Here is a 22,348-nt window from a genome sequence, read left to right as displayed (position 1 = left end):
GGAGAAGGCAGAATAAAGCAAACTTTAACACTTGAAGGTAATAAAGAAGGGAAAATAGTAGGAAAGTCATGGTAATTAGCACTGAATAATTAGATAGAAATAAATCCAAGTATATCAATAATTACAGTGTGTATGAACCTTCTGTATGTACCATTAAAAGATTGTTGTTGTGAAAGACTATACAACAAGACTCAGATAGATGCTATTTAGAAAAGGACATAGAGACAAAGACTGTAGAAAAGTTCAAAATAAAAGGGTATAAAGATATACCAATCAGTATTTTTAAAATAATGTCAGTTTGCATCAATATCATACAAAATAGGTGTTAAAGGAGAATGTTTCAAACTGGAGTCTTTATGTATGGATAAAAAGAATAATTCAAAATAATATATGTAGCTAACTTCATAGTGTCAAAGTGTGTACAGCAAAAGTTGGCAGAAATATGAGGATAAATGATTGAGTATATTAATGTGTGCCTCTCAACAAGTGATAGATCAGGCAGACAAAAAGAAGTCAGGATAAAGAAAATGAAAGTACATGATGAAGCTGTGAGATAGCCAGCACCATTGTAAGTCTAGAAATTTAATGATAAATATGTGTTTTATAAATTCAAGAATAAACTATACTCAATATTAAATACATCATTTTATTTTAAAGAAAAAAAAACAAAATGACAAAAACAAATACATAAACAGAGCAGCACAGAAAACAATAAAAATGATATAGAATTTCAAAACAAGGTGATAGGATATCAACAATGGTTGTTATATTACATCATGTTATCTTCCAAGTGGTTGCTCATGTAACCAGATATAGGTATGTAAGATTGATCAAACAATTACACATTAACTATTCCTTTCAATAAACCAACAGATATTAGTAGTACAATTATCCTAGCTACTCTGTGTGTACATGTACATATTTTTTTTCTCTTCTTTCTTTCTTTTCCCTCTCCTCTCCTTCATCCCAGTTGCTCTTCCTATTTGAGTAGTTTCTTTCCCTTTCACAATATCTGTTGTACCTTTTGGGTTTTACTTACTCTTTCGGGTTCTTACACTAGGAAGAAATACAATGTTTATGCGTGTGAGTCTGATTTATTTCACTTGTGAGTATGGTCTCTACTTGCATCCATTTACCTATAAAAGCCTCTAGTTTATCTTTCTTTATAGCTGAGTAATACTCCATTGTATAAAACTACCACATCTTTTTTATCCATTCCTCTGCTGATGGACATTTGGGTTGTTTCCAAGATTTAGCTATTATCAATTGTGCTGCTATAAACATGGGTGCACATATATTGCTGTGGTATGATGTTTTCAGTTCTTCTGGAAAAATATCCAGGAGGGGACTAGCTGGGCTGAATGGGACCTCTGATCCTAGTTTCCTGAGGAATCTCCAGACTGATTTCTACAATGGTTGCACCAGTCTGCACTCCCACCAACAGTGGAGAAAGGTTCCTTTTTCTCCACAGCCCTTCTAGCATATGTTATTGGGTGATTTCTTAATGATAGCCTTTCTTTCTGGAGTGCGATGGGATCTCAGTGTTGTTTTAATATGCGCTTATCAATTTGGATTTTCTTTTTACTCTGTTGGTGATTTCTTTTGATGTGGAAAAACTTTTCAATAAGAGGTAATCCCAGTTGTTGATTCTTTGAAGTATTTCCTGTGCAGTTTGGTTTTTGTTTGTGAACTCTGTGCCTACCCCTATGTCTTCAAGATTTCTACCTACTTTTTCTTCCAGTAGATTTAGTGTTTTAATATTTAGATCTTTGATTCATTTTGACTTAGTTTAATGCATGGTGATAGACATGCCTTCAGCATGTGGAGAGCCAGTTTTTCCAGCACCATTTATTAAAGAGGCTACCTTTCTTCCAGGGAACATGTTTGGCCCCTTTGTCAAAAATAAGGTGGCTGAGTATGTTTGTAGTTGGGTCTGAATGTTCTAATCTGTTCCATTGATCTTCAGGTCTGTTTTTGTATCATACCATGCTGATTTTATCTCAGTAGCTTTGTAGTATAATTTCAATTCAGGGATTTTGATGCCTCCTGTCTTGTTTTTGTTGCCCAGGATTGCTTTTGCTATTCTAGGCCTCTTCTGGTTCCAAATGAATTTTAGAAATGTTTTCTCTAGATCTATGAAGTATATTAATGATATTTTAATCAGGATTGCATTGAATTGGTACAACAATTTTGGGAGTATGGCCATTTTCATAATGTTGGTTCTTCCTATCCATGAGCATTGAATAACTTTCTATTTTCTGAAATCCTCTTTGATCTCTTTTTTCAGAGTACTGTAATTTTCTCTATATAGATCTTTTACTTCCTTTGTTAGATTGATTTTTAAGTATTTCAATTTTTTGCATGCTATTGTGAAAGGTATGGTTTCCCTTATTTCTTTCTCAGTTTGTTGTTTGTGTATAGGAATGCTATCGACTTGGAGTGTTGACTTTGTATCCAGCTACTCTACTGAAATTGTTGATTAACTCTGGGATCTTTCAGTGGGGTTTTGGGGCTCTTCCATGTATCTGTGTCATCTGATCTACACTATCATGTCATCTGTGAATAATGATAATTATAATTAATAACTAATAATCAGGCTTATTTAGTCTAGATTTATTTAGTCTAGATAAAAATTATTTACAATAATTTAAAATCATCCTTGAAAACAAGAAAAAAGAAGTATGCCTAGGTGATTGTTAAGCCAAATTCTATTCAAATCATTAAGGAAAAACTAAAAATTACCCCAAAAAATATAAAGTAAGAGAATGATTATTTTATAATTGTGGTACTAGAATAGCCAGTATAAAAAAGGAAAGTTTGTTGAGCAGTTTTACTTACAACATAGATTAAATACCATGAAACCAAATCCAACAACTGGGGGAAAGGTATCATGTCCACATGGGGCTTATCCAAAAATAAATAGGCTCACATTAGAAAATTAATTAATATAACTTACCATAAGACCATATTACATGGAAAATCAAATAATTAGTCCAGAAGAAGAAAAAGCACATTTGATGAAATTAAATATCCACTCATCATATTAAAAAAAGAAAAAAGTCATAAGAAATTACAAACAAAAGCAAGCATTTTAATCTGGCAGAGAGTATGTCCAAAAAAGTGCCATATTGATTGGAGAGCTATTAGAAATCTTCTCTTCTAACAGTGGAAAGAAAGGAGTAGTCATTCTTACATTCTCTGTTTTACATAATTTTGAGGATTCTACCCAGAAAACCAAGGCATGTCTTCACAGAGAGTGAAAGAGAACCTATAGGCAGACTTAGAAATAATATGTAGGCTTTGGGGCTGGGGATTTAGCTCAGCGGCACAGCGCTTGCCTGGCAAGTGTGAAGTCGTGAGTTTGATACCCAGTACCAGAAAAAAAAAAAAAAAATATGTAGGCTTGGCAAGTTTTCTATGAATGGGAAATTAATTTTTTAAAATAGAATTTGTATACACCCACCAGCTAAAAGTGATAAGAAAACATAATTTGTAAAGACATTCTATTCTTAATGGCAAAAAGGAAAAATTCCCACCGATCAAATAAAAAAGCCCAAGAATCAGAACTGTGATTCTAGTTTCTCCATTTCACCCCTTACAGAAGCTGGGTCTTTATTTTGCCACCTAAGAGAAATGTGATTTCCCTGTTGGAACCTCTTTTACAAATATCTGTGCTCACAAGTTTCTGTCCTTCTGGTGTGTATATATTGATCCGTGTAATTTTTTGCCAAATCTTTATGGAAAAGACATTATGTTTTAGTGACTTTCTTTTGTCTAGTGCTGATTGAGCAAATTTCCTTTTTTAGATCTGGAAGAATTCCTTCCAAAAACTTAGCGCTTTGGAGCCTTCTAACCACAAGTAAAATAGTCTTTGTTTTGACCATGATTTCTATGGGAAGCATTTCTTTTTCTTTCTTTTTGCCCATCTTTGAGTCTCCTCCTTTTGGTCATCTCCATAGTCATCCTGCAAAGAGCCCTTCTAAAATCAACTTCATCATTTAACCAAATAACTTTCATCTGCAGGAAAACGGGAATACAGTGCAATACACAACACAGTATTTCCTCTTGAGAACAGGGCATGATACTATTCAGCTGTATATCCTCAGAGCCTAACAAACAGTCTTGAAAAAAGAGGGTACTGATTATATTTTGCAGGATTTTACACAAAATCTCAAATGTGCAGAAAACTGGACAATTTATTTTAGATTTCCCAAGAGGCTGCTTTCTCTCTCCTGTCTCCTTTCTTTTCTGTCACTGTGGAAACATAAAGAGACCTCCTATAAGCCCCCCACTGACAAGAAGAAGTGCCCCTACCCTCAACTTTTGGATTTATTGTTGCTCTTTGCACACTCCCTCACCACAACCGGAACCTCTGGGGTACAGGTGGACACCACCTCTGGACACCCATCAGCACACCTGCTCCAGCTCTATCCTTTGCCCATGGAATGCAGGGGTCCCAAGCACCCAGACTGTGGTTTAAGGGAGGGGACTCCAGGTGGGCCCATCTTGGCTTTATCCTCATGCCCTTTGGAGGGATGGCACTGCAGGACATCCCACAGCCAACGGGTTCAGGGCAGGCTTTCTTGGGCCTAAATGTGCAACCAGGAAGATGCCAATTTATTTCCTGAAGATTTCTAAACTCACTCAACATACTATCATTTTTAGAGTAGAATCACAATGTTTAAGAACTTGAGGAGATCTTCAAAATCATCTCATCTAAACTTTTCATTAAATGGAGAATCCAGGGACAGAGACATAAGCTGACCAGCCAGCATTCATACAACAGGGCTAGCGCTAGATGAGGAATAGGAATAGGAAACTGGATTTCCCAAGTCTAGGCATCTGGGCAGTCCTTCCTGTTCCCATGCTGTATCTACATATCCATAGTTCCTATCACTGTTGTTCCTGAATGACTTGATAGACTGTGTGCCAGTTTTGTTACTGGTGGTAAGACTGACACACTGGAGCAGCATCGTGAGAGGAGAGCAGAGGAAAATGCACTCACATGCCCAGCAGCTAAGAAACACAACTTAGGATTCGCTCCTTGGGAAATAATAAATTCCTAGTGATGAATAGAAAGTGTCACTTAAAATCAGAAATTGACCCCTGTGGGCTGTTAGATATGATGAAGTGTCAGAAGCCAAGTAACGCAATAGAAGGACAGAGCATTGCATAGTTGACTTCTCTTTAAAATGTCCATTTTCATCCCTTCTAAGATCCCTTTGTAGTGAAGTCTGTGCCTGAGGCAGCTGTGCTGGTCCCACCATGGCATCTTAGGTCATGTGTCATTGAGCCTTGAATCATTCACCAAGTTCATTCTTTAAGGAAGCGAGAAGGAGAAGATAGTTTGCTTATCTCTGTCTTCATTCTTCTATATATTTTTTTGTACTCTTAACAAATTACGTTTTCAATAGTTGCTGTTTACAGATAGTTCCTGACTTAAGATAGTTTATGTTTTTCAGTGTTACAGTGGCATGAAAGCGTCTACGTCTAGCAGAAAATGTACTTTGTATTTTGAATTTAGATCCTTTTCTGGGCTAGCGACATCTGTCCAGTCCTGTCTCATATGATGCTGGGCAGTGACAGTAACTGCCGCTCTGAGATCACCAGGGGAAACTGACTCTCAGGGCACTGTGTTAGGATGGCCACTCATAGCTGGGATAGATGAAATGTACTTTCAACTCATGATATTCTTAGCTCATGATGGGCCTTATACTTTAGATGTAAAATATCCTCCTAAACTCTCACGTGTGTGGCGATGGGATATTCAGAAGGTAGTTGGCTCACAAGAGCTCTAACTTCATCAGTTGATTAATCCATCAATAAGATCGTAATTTGATGATATTATTGGGAGGTAATGGGAATTTAGGAAGTAAGGCCAAGTTGAAAGTAATAGGTCATGGGGTGTGACCTTGGGGACTATATCTAGTCCCCAGCCCGTTTCTCTCAGGCTATTCCCCTGCTCTGTACTTCCTGCCTGCCATTAGGTGAGCAGCTTTCTTTCACTACACCCATCCACCATGATGTTCTGCCTCATCTCACTCCCATGCCAACTGACCATGTACTGAAACCTCTGAAACCCTGAGCCAAAATTAATTTTTCCTTAAGTCATTTATGTTAAGTGTTTGTCATAGTGACAGGATGCTGACTGACACCACAGGCTTATCAAGACATAACCTGATTAATAGTCAAGGAACTTCTGTACTAGGTCTTGTGCTAGATACAGAAAATACAGAGGTGAACAAGGCCTACTTCACCCTGTTCTTCCATGTTAATTGGGGTGAATCACAAGAGAACTTCAAGAAGACAAACAAGCATATGAAAAGCCTACACCAAGAATTACAGAAGACCCTGATAGAGCAGTGACCAAAGGAACTATCTGTTAGCAGGACCAGGTGACTGTATTTTGGCAAGTCCCTCCCCCCAGTTTTAGGGATTGAACCCAGGTCCTTCACCCTGAGCTACAGCTCCAACCCTTTTATTTATTTATTTTTATTTTGAGACAGTGTCTTGCAAAGTTGCCTGGGCATGGCTCAAATATTTCATCCTCCTCCTTAGCCTCCCAGAGTGCTACCAAACTTGGCTTTTGGCAACCTTGAGCAGACTAATATATTCCCTGTTTGCAACATCACTCTTAAAAGAGGAAGCCCAGTTGAAGAAATGGTAGTGTTGATGGATTACAAATTTACAAGCAATTAAAAAACACGGCATACGATCTTGCAGTGTGAGTGATTTCAGTTGTGAGTCACTGGCCATCTCCTCTGTCCCTGGCCCTCTCCATGGGTCACTGTCATGTGAAGCTTTACTAGGTGACAGGAAGGAAGTGAAACAGGTTTTGTCTCTGCCTTCTTGAGTTTTCCTTATCAATTGCATTCTAGGTATGATAGTCTCAGCTTGAACCACCACGACAAAAACCCTCTTGGAGTTTCCAGAACACCCTGACTACCCTGTGTCATTCCAGTACAGGGACAGGCAGACTGAAAAAATAAACTACCCATAGCTGGAAGTTCACCTGAACATTGAAATGAATGGAGGGTGGAGATGAAGAGTGAAGGAAAAGGCATATGACTTTGAGCTTAACTTAGAAATGTGATTGATCCTGTATTTTAATAACTCAGGAGGATTATTGTGCAGTTTTCTGGTAGATCAAAGACTTACACAGCTAACTGGGTGACTTGTCAAAAGGAAGAGTTGAATTTTGATCCATCGGTTTATCCCATTTCATGGTCTATGTGTTAAGTTGTGTAGAGGCAGGAAAACAAGTAAAATGGTACACATGCACACACACACCCATAAACACACACACATACACACTCACACACACACACAATTTCATTTTCAACTTGTCAGGCACCATTGTCACCGTTGTTCATCATACCCTTCTGTTTCCCAAGAACTTTCCTCCACTCACACTCATGTGTCTCTTCTTCTGCTGATTTCATATTTGCCCCTCCCAGGAATCTGTAAGCTATGGTCTCCCTGTCTATTCAGTCCAGACATTCCTGGCACGTGCTAGGCGCTCAGTAATGGCTGCTGAATGAATTGTAAATGATGAATAGGGATGTCCTCTGGAGCTGACCTACTTCTCTAGTGATTCAGACTGGCTCTATTAGTGCCACTAGTGACGGGACCATGGCACGCAGCTTGCTTCTAGGGTACAGAAAAGAGTCTGCCTTTTTCCTATCACAAATCACCCCTAATTGAGAAACTATGTGTGCATGTTTGTGTGTGTGTGTATGTGTGTGTGTGTGTGTGTGTGTGTGTCTGTCTGTCTACCCTTTTACTTTCTGCCTTATGAGGCTGCTTCATCCTTTAAAACTTTCTAAATAGGCATCAGAGAAAATTTGTCAACTAAAATCCAAACACATAAAGATAGCAATGACTGTTCCAACCGCAGCAATTAATACTTACATACAATTTGCAGCTTGCTCTTTACCTCTGATAGCTTTTTTTGTATATGTTTCCATTGGGAAAAGTAACAAAATACATATCTAAAAATTGCTGCCTGTCTCAGTGAAAAGCTCTGTTATTTCTAACCCTCATGGATAATGATAAAACAGAAGAGGTGGCCAAAGTAATGTCACAGACTGGACAAGTTCTGTTCTATTCAACTGCACAATACTCAAGAACACTCCTGTTTGAAATTCTGGTGGTGAAGGATTCATAAAGAACCACAGTCATAATACTACAAAGAGAAGAATAATCAGATTTCCCCATAAGGTCAACACTGACCCTAACCATTGAATTTGATTTGGTTCTCATCCATTTGAGTTTGTGACTAAAACTGTGGAAAGAATTAAGTTTGTGAAGTGAGGTATCTCTGTCTGTCTGTCTATCTGTCTCCCATGTATCCCACATATTGTATAGGAGAGAAAAAGCAATATTTTATCCTCCCTTGTTATTAGGTTCATGGCTTAGGCTCCCATAGGCAGATCAACAAGAGAAAGCCTTAGAAACTTACCTCTAATGTAAGTTTTATGTGACACAGAAGCCTTTGGAGGTGAAGAGCCAAAGAAACTGGAAAGGGCTTGGAATGTAACTCAGTGGTAGAATGTTTGCCTAGCATGTACGAAGCCCTGGGTTCCATCTATAGGACTGCAAAAACAAAATATAGACAGGTAAACTTGTGCATTGTTAGTCATAGGTTTAATAAAGAAATGGATAGTCACAGGAAATATGTTTTAAGAATAAAAGTGTCTCGTTTAATGGTAATAACTTTTTTCTAGTATTTGCCAAAGGGGATTATTGGCCTCAGATACCTGGCCAACTGATGGTCTTTGTAGAGGTGTATAATTCCCAACATTTGATAAACGGCCTACTTATAGTAGATATGTCACAAACTATGGAGACACGCTATTCTGTAAAGGACTGAAGGGGAAAAAAGTTCTTTTTCAGCTTCCTACTCACCTCCAAAATTCTGTCTCTGTACCCCAGCTCCAGGTTGATGCACATTTTATTCACTTGGTGATTCCTCTACCAGCCTTGGTATCCTTGTCCATCAGGTTTTCAAATTCCCGCTTTGTGAGCTAGCAAGTTGGCTGTTGTTTTAGCATAACTGCCTTTATCAAACTGTGTGATCAGCAGTTCAAAGGAACCCTTTCTTTATGAAATCCTGCCGAGCAATCAACCAGCAATTTACTGTACAGCCGTGAATTAGAAGGAAAGTCTGTGCACAAGATAAGCTTGATGCTTGAGTCCTGTTCATACATCGAATTACTTTGTGAGCCTGAGTTAATGGGGATAAAGGAAAGGTTGAAGAAAAAGGAGATGATGCTGACTGTAGTGGCAATGATTCTAGTTTACTCACCTAATTCCTCCCAATGTTCAGTGTACACCAGAATCTCATGATAGTCTGGTTAGAACTCATGTTCCTCGACTCTGTTCTCCAACCCTACAGAAGTCCTATTCAGAAAATCTTAGAACCAATAAATGTTCACTTTTACCACTTTCCAGGGGAGGCTGATATTGCTGGTCTTTGAATAGAACTGGTTTAGTGTATTCCACAAGTGCACCCACTCATATAATTTCCCTCTCTTCACTTTTACCACTTTTGCAAAACATGGTGTTAAGAGAAAAAGAAGAACTGGGACTGGTGGTGCACAACTTAATCCCAGCTACTCTGGAGGCTGAGACAAGAACATAGCACATTCAAAGTCAGCCTGGATAACTTAGAGAGCCCTGTCTCAGAAAGTGCTGGAGATACAGTTCAGTTTGAGGCTGGCAAAAAAAAAAAAAAAAACACAGAAGTGACTAACATGTGGATATTCCAGTTACCCTGACCTGATCGTTACACATTGTATATGTGTGAAATACTGTAGTCGGTAAATATGTACAATTTGTTTTGTGTCATTTAAAAATAAATTTTTAAAAAATTGAAAAGACAGAGAAAAGGGAATCCAAGCTCTGAGACTTGCTGTGTTTATAATCTTAGGTGAATAATTATCTACTATAAGTATTCTCATCTGGAAAATGAAATAATCCCTATTCTCAAAGGACTACATTGAGTGAGATAACATCATAACATCTTTAATAAGTACACTGGGACTTGGTGTACACTGTTGATATCACCATGTGAAGAGGTTTGGAAAATGTGGATTATAGGGTTGTGGATATAGCTAGATGGCATAGCATTGCCTAGCATGCACAGTTCATAAGCTCCTGGGTCCTAGATAAAGACCATAGAACAACACGCATGTTAAGTGTAGTATAGGATAATGTTCTCTTTTCCATATAATATCCAGTTATCCTTTTAATAAAAATAAACAAAACTACTTTGGATTTGGGCAAGGGTGTGAGAATAGCACCACCCCTTCTATCCTCTGAAGCATGTGGACCAGGTAAATTATGAACCCAGCCCCATAAAAGCAGTTCTGGCTGTCCTATTTTAACAGATTTGTAAGTATAGTCTGCAAACTTCTTGGAATTCCCAAGATACATCCATGAAACAAAAGACAGCATGTGCTATTTTGCTATGTTGATATTTTCCACTAAGGCACAAAAGCAAGGTTAGATAGAGCAGCTGATAAAGTTGGCACACATGAAGACAACAGCTAATATTTATTATATTTTTTGCTGTGAGGCACTCCTGTTAAATAGTTACACTAAGAATATTCTTTATAAAGCATTAAAAATTATTTTTATTAACTATCATCCTGTGAAAACATACCTTTTTATTATTTTGCAGAAGAAAATGAGAAGAACATATAAAACTTTTTTTGCCCACACGTTGTATGATGGGTCCCCAACTGAAGAAAAGCATTTGCACAAGTAATTTGAATTGTGAGTTAAACTGGCCACACTTTTCACAAAACACCATTTTTACTTGAAAGAAAGAGTGAAGGATTAAGCATGGTTATTCAGACTTAAGAATCTACTAGACATTTTCTCTAAAATGGAAGGAGATTCCCCAGCTACAAGAAAGGAACTGGTAAGGTTGTTGCCAATGACAGAATTGAGCTTTCAATCAAAAGTTAGAATTTTGCAAAATTTGTATGTACCACCATGAAGCCAATAGCACACTAGTACCTGTGCTTGTCTAATGAGAGCAATAGGGGTGGTAGGGAATTTTTTGATACTGCAAAATAAAGTATGTCAACATATAGAAGATACCCAAGACTCATCCCCCAATAGTTTCCAAATGATTAATTTATGACATCACAAAATACTTCATGTGATAATATCCATTCCAGGGGAAGACAGACCAATGGATTCTGACATATTAAAGTATGAAAACTTCATTCATACAGATTCTACATTGAAAATGGCCTTAAACAGTAGTACTTGTGCAGTTTTGTTATAATATCAAAGAAAAAATCTATAATTATCTGGAGAAATTATTAAAAATCATCCTTCCTTTACCAGTTGCATATCTCTGTCAGACCAGATGTTCAAGTATAACAATATATCTCAACAAACTGAGTGCAGAGATAGATGTTAAAATCTACCTGCCTTCCACTAAGCTACAAGCTAAACATATTACCAAACTAGGCCTGTTTTGTTCTCTTTGTGATGTTTCATCCCCTGAAACGATGTGTTTTGCAAAAGACAATATATTCACAAGGCAGCTAAATATGAGGAGATGGAGACCTAAGTCTAAAATCTACCTCCTGAGGATAGGGTTTAGGGGATTCCATGGGCTAAAGAAGCAAGGTGGTTTAAGGCATGGGGAAATTGGAGGTAAGGAAAAGTGAAGTACTAGGTGGTCTGCATATGTGTAATCGAACTTCATAACTCCTCATGGACTGCATGTACAGATTGATGTATTGGTCAGCTTTCTTGTTGTTAGAACAAAATCCTGATACCAACAATTTAAAGGAGAAGAAGTTACTGTTGGTTCACAGTTTCAGTCAATGGACAGCTGCCTTCAAGGCAGAGATATCATGGCAGAAAGGAAAGCTGCTCAACTGTTGGCCACCAGGAAGCAGAGTGAGTTCCAAAAAGTCCCTAGAGACAAGGGGACAAATATAATCCCCATGAGACCAAGCGCACCACCCAGACAGTAGGCTCAGAAGTATTCTTTGCTAATCTTTCAAGCCAATCAAGTTGACAGTCCAGATTAACCATCCTACTGGAAAATGGCAGCATTCACATGGTCTGATGGTAGTTTTGGGCCCTCTGACATGAGAAGGTCACCCATCAGACACTGGGACAGGCCTAAGCGTAAAGACAGGAGTTTCCACCAGTTTGAGATAGACAAAAACTGCCTCCATTTTCTGAAAAACAACTGAAGTCAGAGGTGTTATCTTCCGCAAAGCTAATGGGAGTACAGATCTTCCTTGTTTAATGACTGAGTTCTATTCCTTCAACTAGGTCATTAAATGAATTGATCACTAAATAAAGACATATATAGTATGCACATTACAATATTTAGAACAAAGAAATGGTCAGAGGAAACTCCAACTTGATGACTTTGCTTTTATTTGCATAACTTTTATGTGCAGTACTGTAATGTATAATAGAACATAAAACTACAGTACTGCACAGAACAATCAGCAAAAATTACAGTACTGTATATTCAAGGTGTATTGTATGAAAAAAGACATATAAACAAGATGTACAGAATTGTATGAAAAAAGATGAGTGGAAATTCTGAGCAGGAGGTAGTAAGTCCACACAGTCATTAAATGGGTAGTTTGTTAAATGAGGGATAAATGTATATTGCTTATGTAGGTGACCTCTAACATTAGTGGACAAATTACCTCTAGAAATTACTTAAACAAGTAACTAAAAGGAAGTGAATCTCAACTGTTTAATCAGGTTTCCGAGAGATCAGCAAAATTATAAAAACCAATGCCATTCTTTTCATTATTGTTTTAAATGACCATTTTAAACAAAATTATGTTATTTCTTGGGTGGGGCAGAATAGCTGAGAACATATAGATGAACCTCGAGTGATGTAGCTTCAAGTTGTGTAGTCAAAACATGTTGGGCTTGACCTCAAAACAGTGGCTTGAGTGTTAACACACTCACCATTGACCTAAGCAGCACATGTGCTGACCATGCCGGAGACTTGTTGAAATGGAATTGTCTATTGAGTTACAGAAAGAATGATGCCAGAGTTTGAATAAAAAAGAAAGGACAAGACATCTCAAAAGAGATAAAAAAAGAAATTTCTCAAAGTCCTGATGTGGTTCAGTGGTGTTATTTACAACCTGCAAAGAGCTTTTGACCCACTGGACACCCCCATCCATGGAGAATCCTTCCTGGATCCATTCCGAATCAGAGAATGTTGGTTTCCCTGCGGTGTTCCTGTTACCCACGTGTTTCTCTCATTAGATTTCACAAAGGTCTTGCTGGGCACCCGTTCCAGCTATCCCAGAAAGCCTCCGAACGGGCTTTCCCCAGTAGCCGGAGGATGCTTACCAAATTGGGCTAACTGAAAACACACTTGTACTACCCATTGACCCAGAGTTTCACCTCTGCAATTAGTAGTGCTTTTCTTTGTTTTCCCTGAGGACAAGGCAGTTGCCGAGTATTTAGCAATCAGCTTCTAACAAGGCCTGTTCAAGGAGCCATTGATTGGGCTGGAGGAAAAACAAGTACAATTAAGTTTCAGGCTAATCATCAGAATTCAGGATTGACTGAGTTAGTTATTCTGGAGATATATTAAAACCTCTCCCTTTGGCTCGGGAGTTACTGGGTTTGGGGCGCTATGGTTTTTTGGTTTTTCATTGGCAGCATGAAAAACCTTGCTTCTGCAATTTGTAATATTTTGTCGTCAAGAGGAACCAAAAATACAATGAGTAAAATTTGTAAATCCCCGGGGTAGGTTCTGTAATGAGAAATGATAGGCAAGGAGAATTTTAACATTTAACAGCATTGCCTGTTGGTTCACGGCAATTACATTACGAATGATGGGTATTTTTCAAGTCAACAATTTTCCCCTTCTTTTTGGCTTTGGGACATTGCAGAGCAACCAGAGCTATTGCCAAATCTGTTTTAAGTGTCTCAGGAAAACTGTGCAGGACCTGAGGATGTAGAACTTCACCCTGGGAGAAAAAGAAGTGTCCGCACGTCCATCTGCTCTTAGCAGCGAAAACTGTTTTATTTTGAAGAGCTCACAAAACAGCCTGGTGTGGCAGCAGTGCATACTGTCTTGAAAATGTGTTTAATGTTGCATTATATGTTACTCATATGCAAATCATGGCGCTTTTAGTAACCTCTAAAGTGGCAGCCAGACAAGACCCTCATTGCTTCCTTCATGACCACTCAACCTCTATGCAAGAAAGCAGCCTTTAAGAGTTGCACATGACCTTTGCTTCATTCTTTGCAGTGTGAGGCAGGCCATGCTCTGCTATTTTCTTTCTTCATGGAATTAAAGAGGCTCAGGTTGCCTGGCTCTAATATGATTGGAATCCATTTTATGATACCATCAAAACTCAAGAGATAAATTTCTACTCATTTCCACCTATTAAGGTTTGTCACAAATATGGCTTGGAAGCATTTGAAAGAAATTACTGTGGCCTGTTGGAAAAAGTGCCATGCTGTTAATTTTATTGCTTTTTTGGCAAGCATGTAGGTGTTAAGCAGGAGATATAATTGGCGGTGTATTATAAATTAGACATGACTGCTACTAAAGACAAGATCTATACCAGCTTAGATATAGAACATCTGAATTCATTTGCAAGGAGAAACAAGAAAGATGCTGACAGAATGCCAACAGGGTTTGTTACGGTGAGAATTTGCAGGACTCTTGACAGCATTTGAGTGGGGATTATGTTACTTTCCTAATAAATGATACTAAAAGTGACAGGTGTTAACAATGTGTGGGTCCACTAGTATTTCCCTGCTATCCTAATACCTGCAGTCACTTCTTGAGATGAACAATTTTCCTTCTCAAAGTATAAAAGAAGGTAAAAATGTTTATATGGAATAAAAGTATTTTGTTTTTATTTTGAACTTTAATATTGAACTAATTTTAGACTTTAAAAATGTGAAAATAGCACATAGGATGCCTATCCCTTACACCTTGTGTCAAAGGACAAATTTGCAGTGTTTTAGAGAATTTTTGGTGGTACTGAGGTTTGAACCCAGGGCCTTCACACTGAGCTACATCTCCAGCCCTTTTCGTATTTTTTTATTTTGAGGCCAGGTCTCACTAGGTTACCCAGGCTGGGCTGAACTTGCTGTTCGTCTGCCTCAGCCTCCCAGCGTGCTGAAACAGTGGATGTGCAGCTCCACACCTAGCTCTTGTAAAGATCTTAATTGGCTTTATTTTTGATTCTGGAATCCAGCAATGCTTGAGGCCATTCAAGTAGAATAAGTGTTCTGATGAGTTCGTAGAAAAGGTTGCTTTAAGAGACAGAAAAGTTTCAAAGAAAGCAGAAGCAAAAGAACAAGAAGCAAAATGGTCGTTTAAAAGTTATTTTCCTTGTAAGGCCTAGTACATGCAGAGCAAGTAGAAATAGTAACTGATTGGTTAGCTTCAGATTGATTACCTTTTGCATAAGGATTAAGATAGTGAGAACTTGTTTATCATGCGGGTTGAAACTGGCTGTTGTCTCCCTAATCATGATCTCTCCCAGAGGCCAGGTAACTATTTCGTTTGAACTTGGTGACTCAGTGAATTTTCACCTGCTCTATGCTGTAGCTTAGCCCAAACCAGCGGCCTCCTGTAGTTTTTATTTCATGTTTGTTATCCCAGTGTTGGCATTATACATAACCATAGCACAATGGTCAGGAAGAGTGTACTAACACTGGCAGTGTTTTGTTAAGTAAACAATAGGCTTTTGTAGAATTTGACCTAATTATCTGTTATTGTTCTTTTTCTTTTCTGGATCATATCCAGAATCTCAGTTGCTTTATCATGAAGGCTATTTTGTATGATATTAATGTAGCATTTTAGCTTCTTCCTATTTGCATCTGAACAGTATCTTTATTACACCTATTCTTTGACCTTTAATATGTGACTTCTTATTTAAATATATTTGGTTTATAGTGTGTAGCATAAAGTGGTTTCTGTAATTACGTAGTTTTATTCTAATGTAATTATCAGTATGGTTAGATTTAAATTCCCATTATGATACATATTTACCGTTTTCCCCTCTTAGTCTTTGTTCTTTTCTTTTCATGCCATCTTTTGAGTTTACTTTTGATTTTAGTTTTTTTAAATTACATTTTATGTACTCTAATTATTAGCTATATTTCCTTATTTTATTGGTCTGTATTCATCTTTATCACAGTTTATGCATAATATAGACACCTGACAAAATGAACTTGTATTTCCCTCTTCATTCCTATGGTATTGTAGAAATATATTTTATTTCAACAAATATAAACTTCATAATGTGTTCGTATTGTTTTCATATACATGTTTTCTTTTAAGTAAATTAAAAGCTAAGAAAGAAAACGTTTTCATTGTACTGTTCATTCTTTTGTGTAAATCTGTTTTACATTCCAAAAAAGATATGTTACATATAAACAGTTCTCTAAGTGCTCTGAAGATTTTCTCTATCACTAATTTTAAATATTTATTATGGTATACCTTGGTGTCACTTTCTTTATATTTATCTTGCTTGAGTTTTGTTCAGCTTTAGAGATCTATGGGTTTATACTTTTACAACTTTTATCAAATTCAGGAAAACTCACCATCATTTTTATAAGCATTTTTGCTCCTCCCCACCTATCTTTTTACTTAAATAACTCAAATTGTAGGTATGTTAAGACCTTTCAGATTCTTCTGTAGATCACCAGGGCTCTGTTCAATTATTTACAGCTTTTTGTTTGTTCAGTTCAGTTAATATACAGTAGTTTCTTTTCCTTTGTGTTTAAGTTCATTGATCTTTCCCTTTGTATTGTCTAATATATTAAGCATGTCTGATGAGAGTTTTATTTTAGACATAGTATTTGTCAGTTTTACAGGTCTTTCTTTGTCAATTACTTCTTATATTTTAAATTTCACTTTCTTTTAGAACAGTTGCTTTTAAACCCTTGAGCACTATTACAGTAGCTGTTTTTAAGTCCTTGTGTTCAAATTGTATTACACCTATAATCTACTTCTTTTTCTTTTTCTTTCTTTTTTCTTGATTGTGTGGTACTGGGAATCGAACTCAGGACCTTGTGCTTGCCAGGCAAGAGCTGTGCCACTGAGCTATCTCCCCAGCTCCTATCTACTTCTATTGACTGATTTTTCTCCTAGTTGTAAGTTACATTTTCCTGGCTTTCCTTGTGCCTAGTAATTTTTTATTGAATTCTTGGCATTGTAGCATATTTTTTACTTTAGATTTTATTTTAGTTCCTTAAAAATATTGAGGTTTGTTCTAGCCAGCAATCATTTGTATGATCCTTCCAAACCTTGTTTTTAAATTTAGATCATTCTAGGATCATTTTTTTCTCCTGGGCTAATTTGGTCCTTTGACTAAAACCTTTTAGAATCTGCACAAAATGCTACAGATTTGTTGAGTTTTCTCCAGTTTTTAGGGTCAGAATTTGCATGACTCCAACTTTCTGGTAGCTTTTCTTCCCTCAGGGGTTTTAATATGCTCAACAACTTTAAATCTCAGCTGAGAACAGCAGAGGTTTTCTGTAGCTCTGTCCTGTATAGTTTGCTTCTCTCTAGAACTCGGCCTCCTTGTGAGCTGCAGTATCTATTTCCTTACTCAGCAGGTTTGCTAGGCTCTTATTAGATCCCTGTCCAGGTCCCACTCTAGAGACAAACTGCAGAGATCATAATGTTCACTTCCTAGGTTTTTCTTTTCTCATAGGACTGCACCTCTGCTCTACTTGCCTGAACTATTTAGAAACTCTTTTCCTTCATTTTAGATTTTCATCTGGATTTCTATTTTTTACAATTGTAAGTTTGGTCTGGTAACCCTATCAATGCTCAAAACTGAAATTCTGCCTTTCCTGTGGAGTTTTATGGCTTGTTTTGTTTTTTCTTTCTTTCTCTTATTATGTTTTATGTCTTTCCTATAATTTTCAGGAATTCTCATGATAATAACTGGACAACAAACTGTTGAATAAATATACTGTAATTTATATAAGAATCCTCCATAATTTCAGTAAAACATAGACCCCATTAATATTAATGTACAGTTTTATCTTTATTGGATAAAATGAAACTACTCTGCCAAAGGAAGCAGACATTTGATTGACACTGTACACAAATTACCATAGCCAACCAGAAATATTTTACTTTAAACTCAGCATCACTGTATGAAAGCATGCATTTCATTGTGACCTTGCTATTACTACATATTACACTATTTTTTAAAAATCTTCATTCTAAATAAAAAATAGTTTTCTTATTGTGGGAACTTAATTTGAAATTTCATTTCTTTTATTACTGTGCTCAAATTTGCATAATATCATTTACCCATTTGCATTTGTTCATTTAAATGCTATCAATTAACTATGTATGTGTTTAACAATATCAAATGATAGAGAATATCTGAGAATGCGAATAGCCATCGCCTCACTCACACCTCATTCTAGTCTTGTTGCTCAAAGGAAACTAATTTTAACTATTTTAGATTAACAGATTGGATCTTATACTGCTGTACTTCAGTTAATAATTTGAAATTACAGTTTTTGTGTGTGTGGCTGGGAATTAAGATATAGCTCTACCTCCGAGTTGTATCTTCAGCCCTTTTTTCCTCCATTTTGAGACAAGATGTCTCTTAAATTGCCCAAGCAGGACTGGAATTTGTGGTTCTCTTACTTGAATCCTTTCTGTTCCTCCCTCATTCCTCTCAGTATATCATATAGTTAAGTCAGTGAAGAGTATTTAAAAGGGGGTGTCTGTGTAAAGATACTCACTGAAGAGATAATATGTTATTACAATTCTTTTCTTATGTGGCTTTCTTTTCCTTCCTGGAGTATTCTGTTATTTTAAATGTTTTTTCTTTTATTCTTGCAGTGTGTTCTTTATGATAATATATTTTTATTCCCAGCTTATTTATTAAACATCCTGTTTTTTCTGTGAGACTGTCTCAATTTTGTATTCCTTTTTGTTTTGTTTTGTTTAGATTTTATTTATTTTATTTTTCTTGTGTAAGAACCCTTTGTTGTAGCTACTGCTGGAGCTTGAGTCCTCTGGACAGAGACTCTGGTGTGGGTTTTCACAAGATGATTGGTGAATTCCTGATAGGGAGACTTGGTGGTCACAGTCTCTTTCCAAAGGTCAGGGGTCAGGTAGTTGTAGGTCTTGGATATGGCATCAAAGATGGCCTTAGCAAAGTTGCCCAAAGTAGCAGTGGTGTAGCAGTCATCCGTACCAGCCATCATCAGCAGCTTCTTGGGCACAGGGGCTGAGAGGATGCCAGTGCCTCTGGGGGCAGGGATCAGATGCACCAGCACAGAGCCACTGCGGCCCATCGCCTTGCAAGGGACAGTGTGGGGCTTGCGGATCTTGTTCCCCCAGTAGCCTCTCTGCACCGGGACAATGGAGAGCTTGGCCAGGATGATGGCCCCACCAATGGCAGTGGCTACTTCCTTGGAGCACTTTACACCTGACCAGCATGACCGCTGTAGTCCCCACTGGCGACAAATGCCTTGAACCTGGTCCTCTGGCCAGCACGAGCTTGCTTCTGCACAGGCATGATCTTTAGAACTTCATGCTTGAGGAATGTGCCCAGGAAAAAGTCAATAATCTCAGACTCCTTAATGGGTAAGGAGAAGAGATAAATTTCCTCCAGGGACTTGATCTTCATGTCTTCGACCAGCCGGCCCTCCTTGGTGACAGGAATCCACTCCTTGTCCTCGGCCTTACTGCCGTGAACCCCGGGGCCTTGGCCCCGGCCCTGGCCCCGGCCCCAGCCGTACCCTCACCCACAGCCTAGACCACTGCGGAAGCCACCGAGGCCTCCCAGGTCTGGGCCCCCGGGGCCTCCGGGCCCTCCCACTGCACCGGCATCAGGTGTCATCCACCATTTGGTGTTTCCCCGAGGAAGAAGTTGTATTCCTTTTTGAATATGGGCTAGTTATCCTCCAGACCTGCTACTTTGTTACCAGGAAACTTTTCCTCAGCTGTTCACTGCGTAAAACCCATAGATACCTAGATCCCCGAACTTTGTTTCTTTCTGTGCTTTTGTCTGCATAATTCTAAATAATCTCAGTTTGATTGAAGATAGAATTCCAGTTTAAGACAATTTTCATAAATATTTGAAAACATTATTGTAGCATTGAATAGCTTTGAGATATCAGATTCATCTTGATTCTTATTCATGTAGACATAAACTTTTATTCCTTTATTCTTCAGAATATTTTAGATATTCTCTGTACCCCTGATGTTCTAGAACCTCAAAGGTGTACACCTTACTGCTTCTTTTGCTTGGCATCTGTCTGGTTCACCTTCTCAATATGGACTGTTGTCCTTCAGCTCTGGGAAACTTCTTTACTCTTTTTAAATTTTGTTCTCTTTGGTTTTCTTTGGTCTGTCATTCTGGAATTTCTGTCAGTCAAATTCATTGAGTGATTTAATCTCTTTGTTCTTTCTTTTATCTTGGTTTTTTTGTTTCTGATTTATGGGATACTTTCTTGACTCTGCACTTTAACCCATATGCATAGAATTTTATTTTGGTTATCATTTTTAAAGAGCTGTTATTCTCTGGACCTTTATCATTGCATACAGTTCACTGTTACTCAAAGGACCTTATGTGTTACTTTTTGTTTGTGCATTAAACCAATTTTTATATTTGTCATGGTATTCTTCTTTCATATAAGAATGTCCGCTTCTCTGGGCATGGTGGCTTATGCCTGTAATCCCAGCACTCAGGAGGCTGATGCAGGAGTATTGCTATCAAGTTGTGGCCAGCCTAGGCTACAAAGTCAATTCAAGACCAGCCCTGAACTGTATGGTGAGATCCTGTCTCAAAAAAAAAAAAAATTCCCCTCAGTTACAGTAACCTCTAGCTGTGATTTACATAAGTATCTTGAGGGGCCCTCCTGTTACAAAGCAGCTTGATCTGGGGTAAGGCATATTATAATGCACTGCTGAGTTTCTAGGAAGTGATAAAAAGTTTCACTTCCCTCCATGAAAAAGCCACTGTAATAAAAGGCAAAATCAAAATGCCTTATGCTGACTCCTGAGTTGGACTTGTCTAGCTAAAAGAAAAAACTAAAAGAGGATTGCTATGAATGCAAATGCTGATCAAATCCAATAATAAAAAGATAAATTAAATGAGTTTTTTAAAATGCAATCTACATAATTCATGAGCAAAATAATAAATCGTAATGACAATTTAAATATTTATAACAAAAATAATTGAAAGACTGCATATTAAACCTTGTGAGATAAAGGGAAATTCACAACATTTCAAGAGTTATACAAGGAAAGAACAAAAATTAAAATATCCAATTTCATGAACTTAAGAGAAATAAAGGATAAATCCATAGGTAGGGGAAGGAAAGAGATACCAAAAACGCAGAGGCATAGATTAATAAAATAGAAAAGTATTCAGTAGGATAAATCAACATATATAACCCTGGGTGAAGAAATCAAGAGAGAAAGTCAAAAGAGGCATAAAATATGTAGTAAAGGAAAAAGATGACAAAGTTTAAGAAGACAATAGGATACACTATGTAAATTAGGTTGATAACTTTTAGATTTTAGATGAAATAAATGCTTATCAAATTAAAATTCATCCAGGAAGAAATAGAAACTTAAGTGCATCTGTAAGTATTAAATAAGTTGAGTCAAGTCATAAAATTCATCAAAGAACATATCAAAAGTTTCAAAGCAAGTTTTATGAGACTTTCAAGAAATAAGCATTATAATTTTAACCAGCCTATTCCAGAGAAAGAGAAACAAAGAATGCACCCTACCTCGTTCAGTTAGATTTGCATAATAATTCATATTAACAAATTAAAGGAAAAAATATGTGTGGTCATTTTAGTAGACTCAGAAAAAAAACTGTATATAGTATTACAAAACTAATACCTGCTCATGATTAGCATCAAAAACACTAGAATAGAAAAGGTACTAAAAGCAACAAAAACAAAAAGCAGAGGTAAGTGTTATTTTTAATGGTGAAATGCTGAAAAGCATTTATAATTGGGAACAAGACAAGAATGCCTGCTGTTCAAGCTCCTTTTGGGCCTGCCCAGCGCACTACATCAAGAGAAGTGGATTGCAGCTATGAGGATTGGGAAGGAAGAAAGTAATTGTATTTGCTGATCAAATGATAGTTTTGGTAAAAAATAAATAAAACGCAGGAAGTTTTGTGACTGCTTATTAGAAATAATAAAAGTATTAGGCAAGGTGAGCTACAGATATCAAAAGTCAGGCTCCAAATGAATAAAAAACAATAAGACTATATCAGTTTGGGGGAAACACTACTAAGAAGTATGAAAAGGACATATAAAGATCTCCAAAAGCATTTTATTAACAGCTTTGAGCACAGCACAGCTC

General features: G+C 37.3%; 1 protein-coding gene and 2 pseudogenes across 1 annotated transcript in view; 2 read left to right on the top strand and 1 right to left on the bottom strand.

The window, feature by feature from the left end:
* Window positions 1–22,348, top strand: part of Phactr1 (phosphatase and actin regulator 1) — a 520,403-nt gene that overhangs the window by 339,612 nt on the left and 158,443 nt on the right. The gene's annotated exons all lie outside the window — the stretch shown is intronic.
* LOC106146251 overlaps window positions 1–22,348 on the top strand; it is a 63,244-nt pseudogene that overhangs the window by 32,780 nt on the left and 8,116 nt on the right.
* LOC102015703 lies at window positions 18,973–20,745 on the bottom strand (annotated as a pseudogene).

The sequence above is a fragment of the Chinchilla lanigera genome, unplaced genomic scaffold, assembly GCF_000276665.1.
Source record: "Chinchilla lanigera isolate Chin_1 unplaced genomic scaffold, ChiLan1.0 scaffold00064, whole genome shotgun sequence".
Classification (NCBI taxonomy): Eukaryota; Metazoa; Chordata; class Mammalia; order Rodentia; family Chinchillidae; genus Chinchilla; species Chinchilla lanigera.
This window is presented reverse-complemented; position numbering and strand designations above follow the sequence as displayed.